The sequence below is a fragment of the Engystomops pustulosus genome, chromosome 1 (genome assembly GCF_040894005.1).
Source record: "Engystomops pustulosus chromosome 1, aEngPut4.maternal, whole genome shotgun sequence".
Lineage (NCBI taxonomy): Eukaryota > Metazoa > Chordata > Amphibia > Anura > Leptodactylidae > Engystomops > Engystomops pustulosus.
The window spans coordinates 125,484,294-125,494,846 of record NC_092411.1 but is presented as its reverse complement, the minus strand read 5'-3'; the positions used below and the strand labels follow the sequence as shown (position 1 = coordinate 125,494,846).

General features: G+C 39.2%; 1 protein-coding gene across 9 annotated transcripts in view; it reads left to right on the top strand.

The window, feature by feature from the left end:
- Positions 1 to 10,553, top strand: part of NFIB (nuclear factor I B) — a 293,295-nt gene that overhangs the window by 229,869 nt on the left and 52,873 nt on the right. The gene's annotated exons all lie outside the window — the stretch shown is intronic.

Here is a 10,553-nt window from a genome sequence, read left to right as displayed (position 1 = left end):
ACAAAAACATGAAGTAAAGTGGCCAACCCCTTTAACTATTCTATTTTTTTACATCCCCCAAGTGCTATATTCACAGTAAGTGTTTGAACGGGAATGTGAATGAACTTTGATTAGCAGATTCTTTCTGTTGTAATGCAATTTATAGGTTTCTGAAAAGAACCCAAGCATCCATCAGAATGGTTGTCCCGTTTCCCCCTAGTTGAGGTAGAAATAGACTTACCGCTCAGATTGATGGTGTAACAGTGAGGCCTTTGTTAGAAAAAAGTGAACTTTGTGTTTTGGAAATGCATCCTTTCCATCATCAGGTCCAAAAGGACAAGATGTCAGGAAGGGAGAAGTTTCCATCTAACTTGGAGATGTAGAAGTTGACAGGGTGTCACAGGAAACAGAAGAGGGGAGCTGACAGCTTGCAAAGATCAATCTGTAATGGCATCGGATATTTCAGACACAAGGGTTGGGGGATCACTGTCTGGGGGATGGCAATCAGAAGATTCTTCAGCTCTACCACTAAAAAGGGCAATTTTGTGAATCAGTCCCCCAACCTACTTAATAAGGCACCAGGTGAAATATTTCCTTCATTGGAAGATTAAGTAACCAACTGATGGACCTGAAAATGCTTGTTTTGTAGTTTTTCCAATTATTAAATATTAAGGGCATGTGCCCATGTTTCTTGGCATTTACTCCAAATAAGGATGTAGTAACAAGAAATAGTTGAATTTTCAACACTGTGATTCACAAAGTATTAGAAAGCATGTATTTATGTAAAACTGGAAAAGTCACTACATAAGAAATATGGGGAATTTATTATCCCTCCTGCACGAAAAATGTCTGAAATGTGGTCTAGGTAAAAGGCGGTGTGTTGAACAATATATAGTCTGCACAAAAAATTAAGAGGCCGAAAAGAAGAACCCGACAGCATTAAACTGTGACACAACTCATCATCATGACAATGACTAATCAGGTGCAGCTAAAGATTAGTTTTCTGGAGGTCTGCACCGTTGGACCATGCAATACGTTGATAAATTCCCCTGATATGTTTTAGAGTAAAAGTTTGCATCTATAAGCAGTTCTGAGCTTTCTCCTTCTTCGAAATTCTGATTTACTGCATTTCCTCTAATTAGATAAAATCAGCCAAGTCTAAAGGCTTAGAGGTACTTTAACTCCAGTGCATTAACAAATCAATTGTAATTGACTTTTCAGGCGATTAGCCTGATCATCCTACCTGCTTACGAATAACAAAAAGCCTTATAAAATATTGGAAGAAGTTCATTAAGTACATTATATAGAATGACAAATCGCTATGTCCTATTATTAATAAGTAAACTCAACAAATTAAAAAGTCAAAGTTGCATTGAAAAACTTACTGCTGTTATTTTTTTAGGTCCACTTTATGCTTACTTCCAATTTTCCTCCATTTTCTTGTACATTGCAACATCTGGACATGATGCAGTTCTGCTAAGTAGACTGTAAAGTACAAATGTAAAGTATAAAAACTTTTGCCTAACTCTGCATTAAGCAAAAATAAGCAATCTACACTAATTAGCTATCTGCAGGTGTTTACCTACTAGCAGATGTTTTACCTTGCCCCCTAGGCTGCTCTCTTTTTGTCATGCTATCTGGTAACCATGGGAAACCATACAGGATAGCTGGAGAAGAGAGGAGGCTTGTTAGGAGGGGCAGTAGTTGAGGAGTGCAAGGAAGCAGGACCTGGAGTACCCTTAGCTGATGTTGCAACCAGGAAGTGCTGCCCACATAAGGAATAGCTGAATATGGTTTTATAAGAAGGGATGATAGATATACCAGGCTGTATAGGTGTCATATAATTCTTTGTCTTGCTATGCTGTAGGTCTAGTGGAGTGTATGTACGCTGCAATGTTTTATATTACCTTCCTGCTTGATCCAATCCGTCAACTTGATCCAATCCGTCAACCAGCTATAGCCTGCTCCTTTTCTTAAATTTCCTGTGCTAGAGTCAGATCTGTCTACCTTACTGCTGCCTGTATACTGATCCAGTGTCTGGCCACACCCCCTGCAACATTGTGCACGCTCCTGGATCCTGTGCATGCTCATTTAGCTAGTGCACATTCTTGACACTTGTATCATGCTGCTGCTCCTGCTTCCTGACATGGGTGGGTCCACTTGGAAGTGTGTGATGATTGGTGCATTTTAAAGACCACACTCCCGAATGCATCACGGTAACTAAGGGCAGCTCTGTGATGCTCTGTGTTTTGGCAGATTTCACTCTTACTTTTCTCAACCCTGCTTTTTGAAAATGAAGATTTTACTGAGGAACTCAGAGTATATGTTTTTATTGGGCCAAACAGGTAGGAAATTTGGAGGTTTCACAAAAAGAAATAGTGCAATCCCTTCCCTGTGTGACAATAAAGAGTTGTCTTTATTCATTAGAATTAGAATTAGGATTAGAAACAATGTCACACCTTTGTATTGGTTGTGCGTGGTACTGGAGCTTAGCAAAGATACTAAGCTTTGTGAAGTTAAAGGAAACCTACCATTTAGAATTGTGGGGTAAGCTGTAAGTACCGAGCACCAGCTCAGGGTGAGCTGGTGCCGGTACTTACTTTCGTTAGTGTTATAAACCGCGGTATTACGGTTTTAACACTTTTTAAACTTTAGAGCAGAAGGGGCTTCGGCGCTGCGTGCGCAACGTCTCCGCTATTTCCTGTGTAGGCGCGCGCACGATCGTGCGCACGCAGCGCCGCCGCAGCGCTGAACCTGTGTTTATATTATACACCATCTCTTCAGTAGCCGGGAAACAATGAAACCGGGAAAACCATTATGTATTTATGAATTCAAGTGAAAAAGAGAAGTATTGTAGGATACCAGAAGAAAGGAAACATGATAAAGAATGTATTCATATGATTATATGCAGCTATGCTCTTCTGTCAGCTATATGATACAGTACAATTCAAGGACAAGAATTGTGCATTCATAAGCTGGATGGCTCTTACTGTTTCCATCTCACTAAATAAATATCACACTTAGGTCATTAAGAAATTATGGAATACTTGGTAAGACTTGTCTGCCTCAAATAGAGAACTCGGCTTAAGAGTTGAAGTAGTAATAGTCAGAAAGAAATATACAAAAGTACTTCACCCTATAAAAAGTCTTTCATTCCAGTGCTGTTGGCCTGGAAACTGGGACTTGAAAGGAAAAGGTGACATTATGACAATTGTTCTCCCAACAGCACATAACCATTGATGCTAGTGATTGGTAAATCCATCACTCGAATAATGGACATGATGTCATCACTTCTGGACTGATGGGGGCCAGGAGCAGCAGTGACTGGCTGTACTGGGACAGGGGAACTTTGGAAGTGCATTAAGTTTTTCTTGGATTTGTGCACCTTTTAATATTTCTGAAAACCCTTCTTGCTAATTTTGCCATGGATTATCCATATTAAATATATACACTGCATGTCTATTCTTGTACTCGGAAAGTTGAACTCTAGGCTCCTAAATTGTGAATGTTTGTTTTTAATATTCCAATAATTTCTTGTTCGTCTCTTGTGATATATTTTTAGACTTTGTATCTCTCCTGGGATTGTCTGCCTTTGGCCTTGTGGTACTTGGTTGCTTAGCCCACTCATTTCTTGGTTAAAGTACAACATGTAGAATAGAAAAACAACCTCTTTAATGGCAAACCGCTATAAATGGAAAATATGCGGATGTTTCAGAGAATCAGAAAAGGTTCACTGTTCACTTTACTCAACATCGGATGTAAACAACCAGCATTATTAACACAGCTATTGAACCTCACATTCTAGCACATAGAGACCACCTGCCTGCTCTTGTCTATAATTTAGAATCAGAAATTCTCATGTGTTTTATGGTGATTTATATTTACAGATTAACCTTCGCCTATCATGTGCCATTAATAAATACTTCTGTCTTATAATATACATTTGTAGTAAACATTATTGACTCCCCTCATATAGCAAATAGCATAATCAGTCAGCAAAAAGTACAGACAATCCCCGGGTAACGTACAAGATAGGTTCTGTAGGTTTGTTCTTAAGTTTAATTTCTATGTAAGTCGGAACTGTATATTTCATGATTGTATCCCCAGCCAAAATTTTTTTGATCTTTGTGACAATTAGATATAAAACTTTTGGGTTGTCATAAAAACCAGGATTAACAATACCTATTAATTGCAGACACCTTTGTTAACTGTTACAACTGATCATTGTAACCTACGTCTAAAGTACAGTAAATTACCAACATCCTGAAGGCCGTTTGTAACTTGGGGTTGTCTGTAAATTGGGTGGTTTTAATTGGGGGAATTTATCAAGCACTGAATCATTGTGTGCCAGTGTGTTTTGTTATCTACAGCCACCAAGGTCCCCCAAGGTTGTGGCAGATATACCATGAGACTTTGGCTTCTTTGTCAGGCACACAACCAAGTGGTCAGAAAGTTGTATGCCAAGCTGGGCCCCTCAAATTATCTCAAACAATAGAAAAACTTTGGAGAGAGCTGAAATCTCCTAATTGGAAAGGGACCCTTGCAAATAATCATGAGATTGAAAAGATTGCTTTGGAGGAATAGAATAAAATAAAAGCAGACAGGTACAAAAAGCTTACCAGGTTTTTGCTTGGTGCCAACTTGTGTAGCCAAGTAGTAGGGAAGGTACATGACTATAATATATATACTATATGTTTCTTCAATGACTGTAAGTATGGGAACAGGTCAACTTTTGTGTCTAATATATTGTGAACATGTTATTAAAATGTTCTAATTATAGAATGTTGGCACATATCGACTTTGCCTCTGAAGGTAATGGATATCTAATTCCAAGCTACCAAGGGTGGCTATAATGTTGACTCCAACTTTAACAATTCTGCTGGATCAGCTGAAGGGCAAAGCATAGTTACATAAAATCATTTTTTTCTTCTGGAGTACAAGAATTTAAAGAGGTTCTCCAGAGGTTGAAAAACATGACTGTTTTATTTCAAAAAGAGCTCCTTGCCTCACCATAAGTGTGTGGTATTGCAATTAAGCTCCATTCATCTCTTTAGAGAGGAGCTGATATACCAGCACAAACCATGGCCAGGAGTGGTGCTGTTTTAGGAAGAAATCAGCCATGTTTCAGCCAGATTGCAAAATAAGAAGTGCACATTAACCGGTTCGCGACCGCCCGCCGTGTATTCACGGCGGCGGTCGCGTCGCGCTGCATGGAGAGGGCTCACGGGCTGAGCCCTCTCCATAGCCGGTAAGTCTTTGCTGCATATTGCAGCAAAGGCTTACCGGTAACATCCGCGATCGGTGCTAGCACCGATCGCGGGTGTTTTTGCAGCGTGGGCTGCCGGCAGCCTCAAACAGATAGCGGCGCATGGGCGCCGCCATCTTACCTGGGATCGCCGCTCCCCGTGACGTCATCGGGGGGCGGCGATCTGTCTCCATGGTAGCCTCGGGTCTTCCGAAGACCCGAGGCTATTTCGTTTTAACCCCTTCATTACAATGTGCTGATAGCACATTGTAATGAATGAGGAAGAAAATCCCCATATACTGCCATACTGTAGTATGGCAGTATATGATAGGATCAATCAGACAACCTAGGGTTAAAGTACCCTAGGGAGTCTGAAAAATAGTATAAATAAAAATAAAAAAAAGTTTAAAAAAAAAAAATTATAATAAAAAAACCTAAAATTTCAAATCACCCCCCTTTCCCTAGAACTGACATAAATATAAATAAACAGTAAAAATCATAAACACATTAGGTATCAACGCGTCCGAAAATGCCCGATCTATCAAAATATGATAACTGTTTTTCAATGCGTTTAACCCCGTAACGGAAAATAGCGCCCAAAGTCGAAAATGGCACTTTTTTGCCATTTTGAAAAATCTAAAAAAATCTATAAAAAGTGATCAAAAGGTCGTACAGTCCTAAAAATGATATCATTGAAAATATTATCAAATTTCGCAAAAAATGACACCACCCACAGCTCAGTACACCAAAGTATAAAAAAGTTATTAGCGCCAGAAGTTGGCAAAATTAAAAAAATTATTTTTGTACAGGAGGTTTTAATTTTTGTAAATGTATGAAAACATTATAAAACCTATACAAATTTGGTATCCCCTTAATCGTACCGACCCAAAGAATAAAGTAGACATGTCATTTGGGGCGCTCAGTGAAAGACGTAATATCCAAGCCCACAAGAAAATGGCGCAAATGCGTTTTTTCACCATTTTCATTGCATTTGGAATTTTTTTCCCGCTTCCGAGTACATGGCATGGAATATTTAATACCATCATTATGAAGTGCAATTTGTTACGCAGAAAACAAGCCGTCACACAGCTCTTTACGTGTAAAAATAAAAAAGTTATAGATTTTTGAAGGTGGGGAGTGAAAAATGGACATGAAAAAACAGGAAAGGGCCCGGTCCTTAACCGGTTATAATGCTAAGAGAAAAATGTGTCTCTAGTCCTGTTTTTCCCATCCCTTTTAGCTGTGTGTCTGATAGATGGATAAGACACACTGATAAGTTTTCAAATGACTTAATTTACCTCTAGTTTGCATTTATCAGCTAAATATTCTCCACATTTGTTAGGAATTAATCATTAGAAGGTCGTTAGAAACTCTGCTTACTGCAGGAGAAGAAAGGAGTAAAATAAGGAAGCCTTTTTCTTTAATAAAGTATATTGCTAAGTTTACTATTTATCACCTGCTAATAACTTCTGCAATAAAATAAAAAATAGTTTTACTGGTTTTGTTTTGCTGAAGCAAACATGTAATGTAAAATGTCCTGTATAAATCTATTAACAATAATGGTCGCTTATTGAGGATGGTCACAGAGACGCATGTGTGCCTAAAGTTTCCCATGCTCCCTGACTACTATCCTAGGACATGGTATTAGTAGTTGATCAGTGGGGTTGTAACACCTGCACCCCTGCTGATCAGTTGAGTGCGGCGTTACTGATGTACCGCTATACTACAGTCAGAATCTTAAAGCCAATGCTCCATCAGTAATGTTTTGGTGCACCTGCAATGCCAAATTGCTTATAGACTACAAATTGAGCTGTCTCAGGGTGCAGTCACATGTTGCAGTTAAAACTGCATCGCAATTAGTTTTGAGGTGGTTTTAGGTGCAGTTTTGTCAATTTATTTTGAAGGAGAAACCTGTTCCACAAATTTAATTCACCCGTCTTTTACTTGTTAAAATATGTAATACCACCTAAAACCACCCCAACACTAATTGCGATGCAGTTTTAACTGCAACGTGTGACTGCACCCTCAGACCGCAGCACCCTGGTCCCACCCCTACCAGTCAACTACTATCAACATATTGATTGGTGATTAGACATCGATGAGCAGAGAGAACCTGTTTAAACTGGCCGATAAACCTAAAGAGAACATTGTTACTGCTTCAAAATATAGGAATATACGTGGACTTCCTTTTCACATTTAAGTGTGTACATTTTGGTGACTAAAGTTGGACATCTTTAAATCCTTCCTATTATATGAAAGTGTTTTCTTTAACATGCCATATGGATTTGCAATCAATCAGCGATAGCTAAAGCGTGACCTCAAATAAGGTGAAAGAATGAAGTATGCATCCGAGCTGCTGCCCTGAGGCTCACACTGCAGAGGCAAGAGGTCAGAAACTCCACTCTTACTACTTCAGTGTCTTTCCACACCTGCAATGTAGAGCAGCACAACACTTCGCCAGAATGGAAATCATCATTACAGATATATATTTTGTAAATGTTGAGAAAATTTTGTCCTTAACATGAACTCATGAGTCATTGCGGAAAAACTAATTATTAACAACAATAGCTGTATTTCATACTATAGTGTTGTCATTTACTTTTACTAACATGTGGAACCCCCTCTTGCCATGTTACTCTTTTGCTAGAATTTTGTTTTTACTTGTTATATACAACAGACCCCAGTGTTACACAGTTTTCTGCTGAATTACACAAGAAAACTGTGGTTAAATTCAAGTTTTACTGGAAAAGTACACAGCACAGTCCTTTTTATACAATCTTCTCCTATCTCTCATCCTTTCTACTTTATTTTAAAATAAAGACTAGACTTCTGGGAACTGTGATGTTAAGAAAATCTGTGATAGAATCTTTAATGTCCAATGCTCATTGTTTAACAAAAGACTGAAAGAGTTATTGCTGGCTCTGTCAATAAAATTCAGTACATTGCACTTTAGGAGGGCATGTGATCACCCCCCCCCCCCTCCATTATTGAAAGTGTCTACAGTAGGTATGTGAACATTTTTCAAGTCCATAAGGCAATGGAAGAAAACCTCATCTTTTACATTATGTGGATGAATATGTGCCTGTTGCTTACCTAGGAAAGTATGGTACCAGAATAACATGGGAAGAAAGCAACAGTGTGATGCTCTGGGCTACTTTCTGTTGAAAAACTTAGTATTCTGTAGTTCATGGGGTTTTTAAGTACCAAGTACCTAAATATCACTACAGACCAAATTCGTTAATGTATGGAGGCTTGTCAGATTCAGTTGTGTTTGCTGAGAGATAGGGCTACATGCACTGCTTAAGGCGAAGCTGGTGACAGGTTCCGATAGCCTATGCCAGTGATGGCGTACCTTTTAGAGACTGGTGTGCAAACTACAACCAACAGCCACTTATTTACCATCAAGTGCCAACATGACAATTTATACAGTAACTTCAGACTACTGCAGTAAATTTAGACGATCATTGTAGCTTCTCTCCAGGGTCTCTCTATACAGGAAGAACCATGGGACCAGCAAACGGACCTCCAAAGAAATTCCGACCCTGTTCACACCTTTTTACACTTGCTGCAATTCCAATCAGTCAAGGATGTGTCACCGTAAAAGAGCATTGGGAGCAACATCTCAAGTTGTCTGGGACTGCAGGAAGATTCTAGTCCGACTCCGAGTGCCATAGGTTCGCCATCAGTGGCCTATGCTATGCTCATTTTAAAAATCCCTTTGTCAGGCGGGGGTGGGGCAGCTGCAGCTTGTGTGTCTCATCATGCATTCTTCCTCTCCTCCAAACCATCCCCCACCACTGCTTGCTCAATGCGCATTGCACTTGACTGGAATAGTATGCAGGGTGGAAGGAGGTGAATGAGTGTGGAGAAGAGTGAGACACAGACAGCTGTGTTCTGCCCCTTCCCCCCACAGGTAATGTGAAATAAAGTTTTATAAAGTAGTGGCAGTATTCAGAATTTAACAATTTTTCATCACACGGTTACGTTTTACCTTGAAATAGAATAAAAGTTACGTTTTAGGCCTGACCTAAAAGGCTTTACTCTGTCTCAGGACAGAATTGTAAATAAGGTTAATTGTTGCCTTGGCAGTCCTAAAAGGGCTATCTATCTTGTAGTATTGTTAGTATTCAGAATGCTAATAGAGGGATTTTAAAATCAGCATAGCATAGGCTATTGGAACCTGTCACCAGCTAAAAATTACATTTCTAGTTCACTTTAAGCAACAACCATAGCCAAGACTTGCCAGTAAGGGACATTATTTGTTATTTTATTCGACACATGAGAATATTGTTTATTGTTTACATGGACTCCACATTAATTGCTTAGTTGTCCTTCATCCAAATGGTTAACTCCAATCCTGGTGTTAGTCCACACCTTGCAGCATTCATTCCAAATGACCATTTGTCTGACTAGGGGAACTAAGCAAACATATCTTATTTTTCATTCTGGCGGTTAATTACTTGTGGTTGAAATGACATCATTCAACAACTGTTACGGGATCAAGCCCATATGCCTTGTCATATGGACAAATAACTATTTTAATCATGTCTTTGGATACAGCAATTCAACCTCCTTATCTCTAGTGTGCTCCAATGTAAATGTAAAAGCTGGATAAAATGCTTTTCCTAACGATATTGTACATGCTTTTCCTAGAAAAAAATTGAAAGCATGAACCTTTTTAGAATAAATAAAGGTACCAAATCCTGGTTTAATTACCATCTGCTTGATTTGCATAAAATGAGTGTTTGTTTACCTCCCTTCTAGTATCTTGGTTTACTAACTACAGTATGCACACATTTCAATTATTTTTATTATTATTATTTTGTATTGCTAGCCTACACATGCTGACACTTTTCACCATTGTCAAACAGTTCCTCTAACATTTGGTACAAGAAGCTCTAGATCTGGAATATCATGTCTAAATCTGATAAGCTACTAATGATAGTCTGAACTGTAAAACAAACATTGCAATTAATCTGGATGCATTGCCAGGCACTGACTCTATTTCCAGTACATGTTCCTAGATGGAAGCATACTTTTCATTTAGCTTTCCTAGAACTCTTGTGTTGGAATCCTTTTTAAGAACTGCAACCTTAGTTGATATCAGCAGAGGGAACATATGGCTGTCTGCTTGTAGGAAGCAAAGCAGGTGTCTGCAGTGAGCAGGTGTTGCTGTAGATGTTTGAACTTGCCCCCCATCACCAGTTGACTGCCATGACTTCCCCTTAACAGGTGGCTAGAGGCACTTGGCTGACCATGTGATGTTTATCGTGGGAGCTACCAGGGATGGCTGACGGCTGCAGGCAGGGGAAGAAGGGCCTTTCTTTAT